The sequence below is a fragment of the Lathyrus oleraceus genome, chromosome 7, assembly GCF_024323335.1.
Source record: "Lathyrus oleraceus cultivar Zhongwan6 chromosome 7, CAAS_Psat_ZW6_1.0, whole genome shotgun sequence".
Classification (NCBI taxonomy): Eukaryota; Viridiplantae; Streptophyta; class Magnoliopsida; order Fabales; family Fabaceae; genus Lathyrus; species Lathyrus oleraceus.
The window spans coordinates 193,482,407-193,488,406 of NC_066585.1; positions in this window are offsets into that span (position 1 = coordinate 193,482,407).

Consider the following 6,000-nt stretch of genomic DNA (forward strand, 5'->3'; position numbering starts at 1 on the left):
CTATGTGGCATGATTACGCCAACATTGTTTGATGTGGCTGCCATTACTGGTCTTCGACCAACTGGAAAAGTCTTCGATCCGTCTATCCAAAATGAAGATAGCATTGGTTTTAACTCAAATTGTGATAGCTTCACCAACTTCATTGCTGATCACTTTGATGAGACGACTAAGGAAATTTTTGATAAAGAACACATCGCCTTTTTTGTCCATATGGTTGTCACATTTCATTTTTTTGCTCAAGTTCTTTGCAAGTAGCAAAAATGTTTGTCACTCTACCAACGAACTACGTTGTGGAAGAAACATATGTTTAAGCCAGTTAATTTTGGCATCACTCTATGAAGCTTCGAGCCTAGCATCTCATGCCATGAAAACATTTAGTCTCACTAACAATCTCATGGGTACTCTTCTGTTGTTTGGTCCCTTCTGGATCCTTCAACTCTGGATTAATGTCATATTTGAGCCATCTTTGATGGCTAACAAACCGAACAGACCTATTAAAAACACCAAAGAATGGCAAATCGAAGGAAGTAGACTCACCTTTCTTACTCATACTAACAAATGGCTTTCAACATAAGAGATCTTCAATGAATATTATATGATGTTTGTGAAGCGTTACATGTTCACTTCCCATATGGATCCCTTTGTGGATAGACGTTATGGCCCTGCATGGTTCAAAAGAGAATTTCCTGCACTCGATGATGAACATCAGGTTGAGTCTATTGAGATCTGGAAAGATTTTCTGACACTAAAATATTGTCGACCATGCTCTCGAAGAAAAAGGGCCAAGTAGGTTTTGTTAGGTATCAACCCAACCTTGTGGCTCGACAATTTGGTTTTTGTTAGTTCAAACCCAACTTTTACTTCCAACACAAAAAGGAAATATGTCTTAGCACCGTCGGAATGTCTGAGGAGACATATTTTGAACACCTTGTCAAACAAGATAAATAAAGCCTAGAACTTATTCCTTTCAAATTACAAAAATCCTTCTACTACACCCGAGAGTTTTACAATTGGTGGAAGGACTATCATACTGAAAATTGTGTCGACGTGATGACCAAGATGCACCATCTAACTGAAGCTTTCATTTCTTTACAGGCCAAGTTAAAAAAAGGTACAGGTACTCACATTAAATAAATGCAAGATTTCCAACTCTACTTCGAAATTATGTACAATCCTCGTGACCTAATTAGTTACTAGAGAAGATTCATAGAAGGTTATTCGAGGTTAGTTTTACCTTTGACTCAGTTAACTCGAAAGGTGCAAGTTTTTGTGTGGGATTCTCATTGTGAGGAAAGTAAAGAGGTGCATTTCCGAATTAATGAGAATGGTGTTATGAGGTTAAGAGATAGGGTTTGTGTATCGGATTTGTCAGAGCATAAGAAGAAAATTCTTGAGGAAGGTCACAAAAGTGGTTTGAGTATTAATCTAGTTGCTACAAAGAACCAAGACCTTAAGAAGATGATTTGGTGGTCGGGTATGAAGGAGGATGTTCTTGAGTATTTTTATTATTGTTTTACTTGTCAGAAGTCGAAGATCGAGCATCAAAAGCCTTCGGGATTGATGTAACTGTTAAGTATTCCTGAGTGGAAATGAGATTGCATTTAGATGGGCTTTATAAATGGTTTGCTGAAGACGACGAAGGGAAATGATTCCATCTGAGTTATTTTTGATAGACTGGATAAATCATACCATTTCCTTCCGATAAAGATCGGCTATCTGTTGCAGAAGTTAGCTGATGTTTACATCAGCGAGATTGTGAAGTTGCATGGCATTCCTTCGAGTATTGTGTCATATAGAGACCCTAGGTTTACATAGAATTTTTGGCAGAGTTTACAAGAAGCTTTTTAAACTAAATTGAGGTTGAGCTCTACTTATCATCCGTAGACAGATGGTCAGACTGAAAGACTATCCAATCCTTTGAGGATTTGTTGAGAGCTTGTGTCCTAGAGCAAGGAGGTAATTGGGATAGTTAACCATTGTTGATCGAGTTTACGTATAACAACAGTTTCTATTCTAGTATTGGAATGGCACCGTATGAGGCTTTGTATGGAAAAATGTGTAGAACTCTTTGTGTTAGTATGAATCAGGTGAGAGTGCAGTGCTTGAACCTGAGATCTTTCAATAGACTACTGAGAAGATCAAGATGAATCAAGAGAAGATGAAAGCGTCTCAAGGTTGTTAGAAGAGTTATCATGATAAGAAGAAAAAAACACTTGAGTTACAAGAGGGAGATCATATGCTCTCGAGAGTCGCATCATTCACTAGTGTTGGTCGTGCATTTAAGTCTCGAAAGCTCATGCCTCATTTCATTGGTCCATATTAGGTCCTCCAGATAGTAAGAGAGGTGACCTACAAGGTTGAATTACCATCGTCTCTTTCGAATCTTCATAATGTCTTTCATGTGTCCCAACTTCGGAAGTACATTCCTGATTCGCCTCATGTCATCTAGTTGGATGATGTGCAAGTTAGGGAGAACTTGACTTTTAAGGCATCACCTTTGCGGATTGATGATCGTGAAGTGAAACACTTGTGAGGCAAGGAGATTGCTTTGGTGAAAGTCGTTTGAGGAGGACCTGTTGGTGGAAGTGTGATGTGGGAGCTCAAGAGTCGGATGAGGGAGTTTTATCCAAATCTTTTTCCTTCAGATAATTTTCGAGGGCGAAAACTCTATAAGTGGTGGAGAGTCGTAACACCCTGAATTCAACTAATTTATTTAATTGATTTTTTTTGCTTTATTTTATTATTCAAATGACTTAATAGTATTTGGTTGATGATAATATGTGGTGTGTGAGGTTATGGGATTATTATAACTTTAACTGGTTTATTTAATTAAAAATAGTAGAATTAGTTAAATAAATAGAAAATGACAAATAGTGAGATTTGGGTATAAAATAGAATAATGAGAAATAATGGTGTAAGAGGTGAGAAATAAAAAAAAAATGTTGGGCCAACGTGTAATTGTTAGTAAGCTAAAAATTAGGTTTATTATTAAAAAGGGATTAGGGGAACTTACTTGTGTCAGTACGTGAAAATTGAGAGAGTTAGAGAAAAACAGGAAAGAACAAGGGTTTGAGGAAGAAGATGAAGCCATGGCTAGAGCGTTTTTGCTTGAAAATCAAGGTAAGGAGGAAGAACTACTCAATTAAGGGTGTTAATTTCATGAAAGGGTAGTGAGTACTCCTTAATCCTCATCTAGGTTTTGTCTTATTTTTTCATTGTTGATTTTGTGTGAATTGTTGGTTACAAATACATGTATATTGTGTTTTGATTGATGTTGTTGTATGAAATTCGTGCACTGTAATATGTCAAATTGATGCATGGTGAAAGCATGTGAAATCTACAAAATATTGTTGGTAATTGATGTGTTTGAGTTTTCAAGAGTATGATCTTAATTCATGATAAATTGGTGAAATCAATTATGATTCAATGTGAAATTAACATGCATATGTGTTATAATTAGTGTATAATTCGTTTTTGGTCGATTTAAGTGTTCTAAGTGTGAAATTGGAGTTGTGATAGGGGTTCGATGGTGGAAATCGTGTTTTGGGGGTTTCCGGTCTGACCGATCTCGCCTAATGAGATATGCAGAGTGAGGAATTCTATTTCCTGAGATGTGCGCCCAGCGAGAGAAAATCTCTCCTAGCAAGGGCTCACCCAACGAGCTATTGGTCTCTCGGCGAGGGTGACGACATATAATTGAGTGTTTTCGAGTTAATTTCATGACATTGTGTTGTTTTGACGATTAATTGGTATTGTCATGAATTGTTTGAGATTATGTGATTTTGTTTGATGTGTTGGGGCGTGAACCAATATGCTTTTAATATTGTAAAATGAGTACATAATTAATTGTTGACGAATTACGAACTTGCATGAATGTTGACATGCATAGTTAATTAATGTGATGAATGTTATTGATAAATTAATATTATGCATAATTAATGTTATGTGATGTGGAATTTATGTTGTGAGTTAAGCATGTACATTGTGTTGATGGCCTTCTTTGGCGTATAGTTACATGTGTCATGCATCATGATGTACGGACTTCAGTCCCATATGCTCTGGTCCAGTGCTGGGACCGAGAGCGAGTAGCTGATGCCTATGGTGAGATCAGTGAAGCGTTGTTGGTTCAGTGGTAGGATCAGTAACGATTTGATATGCTATGGTCCATTAGTGGGATCAGGAGCGAGTAACCGACTTCCGTATAATGGGAGTCATGATGCATTGTTGATTCAATGGTGGAATCAGTAGCGATTTGATGTACTCTGGTCCATTGGTGGGATCGGGAGTGAGTGAAAAATATCAGTAACATACTTCTGATGTCCAAGGAGTCGATACCACATTTGCATGTAGAGTTGAGGTGGTGTCACATTGCATATACCTGCATTATGCATGAACTATTATTAATGGTGTGATGTGTACTATCTGTAAAGTGTGTTTGATTTGATGATGTAGATGTTTTTGATCTACCCTTTTTATGTATTGCACCTCTATATTATTTGAGTGTATTCTCACTCCTTTTTGTTATTGTGGCATATGCGCTCCTCTAGAGTACAGACAACCAGGTACAAGAGTAGTCGCTGAGTTAGAGGATGGCATCAATGCCTCTTTAGCTATTTATCTTTGATTCATAGAGGATTCGCTATGATATGCAGCATTGCGGATGGGTTATTCACCTTTTTCTTGTTTTATGCTTTCCTTACATTGAAATTTTGTTATTCGTTGGATGTTAAGGCTTGTATGCCAAACTTAATGATTTTCCGCTGCTAAATTTTAATTTGTGTGTTATGTTTGATGTTTTTATGCTATGGTGAAGTGTGTGTGACACTCTAATCATGGAGTTTTATTTATATTATTTTATTAAAATTATCGAGTCGGGGATTAGGGTGTTATATTCGACACATTGATGGAGGAGGTGAAAATGTTCCCCACAACAAAAACATACACCATTTGCCTTCCTCTCCATGAGCTCCGAGTAGGGGAGGTGTTTGAAGCCACAAATCTAGTCGGTGCCACCCTTTTTTCTGCCATCTTTGTTCATTCTTACTGAGTTCAAATTGGTACTTGATGTTGCGTTCGTAACATTTCGAAATTTCTTAATTGAATTATTTCCTGGACCAGAGCCTACCACACTTCTATTTGGGCCTGAAATTACATTTGACCCAAAGCTTTTTTTTTGTTTGTGGCCCAAAACACCATTCCTTACAACTTCCCCAGGATCTTGACCTAGATTTAGTAAATCAACCGTTTTATAGGCCCACTGATCCATATAATTCCATCTCCACATATCTCGCTAACTTCATGGCTTGCACACGCTTCGCCGGACTAAACGCACACTTCTACTCGATCTGTCATCTTCGATGGCATCAACAATTCATGGGTTCACTGGCTCCGCTCGTTTATCTGATAGGTCGGACCAATGATAGAGTTAACAGAAAAATGTTGATGAAATGGTATTTATTATATGGAAAAGATGAGGAAGTTCTTACAAAAAAAAAAGATAACTTGGGTCAATGGCTCCTACCAAAGAGAGACTCTCCTTAATACAACAGTAATGAAAAATCAAATAAGGAATGCTTATACTCCCGCACTCCTCTCCTATACTCCCGTAAAGCCTGATTGGATTCCCTCAAAAAGGGACATGTCATTCACTAATCATCAGCTGGACCCACCTTCTTCCTTCTAGAATAAACATGCCATATAATGGGCTTTTTTTACATCCACTCCCCTAATTGGGCCTGATATAGGTATTTCATCAAAAGGCATTTCTTGACGCACCCTACAAATTTTTATAACTATTAACTACTTAAACGTAGACAAACTATCTTCCAAAATATCACAGGGGCTTATCATGACGAAATATCGGCAACCAGAGCATATGAATTTTTAATCTATGATTTTTAATTCAATCTACTATGAATCTATTAAAAGAACATAATGTGGAAGTGACCACTAAACTTTTCTTAATCAATGTTTATTTTCTTCTAATTATAGGGATATATC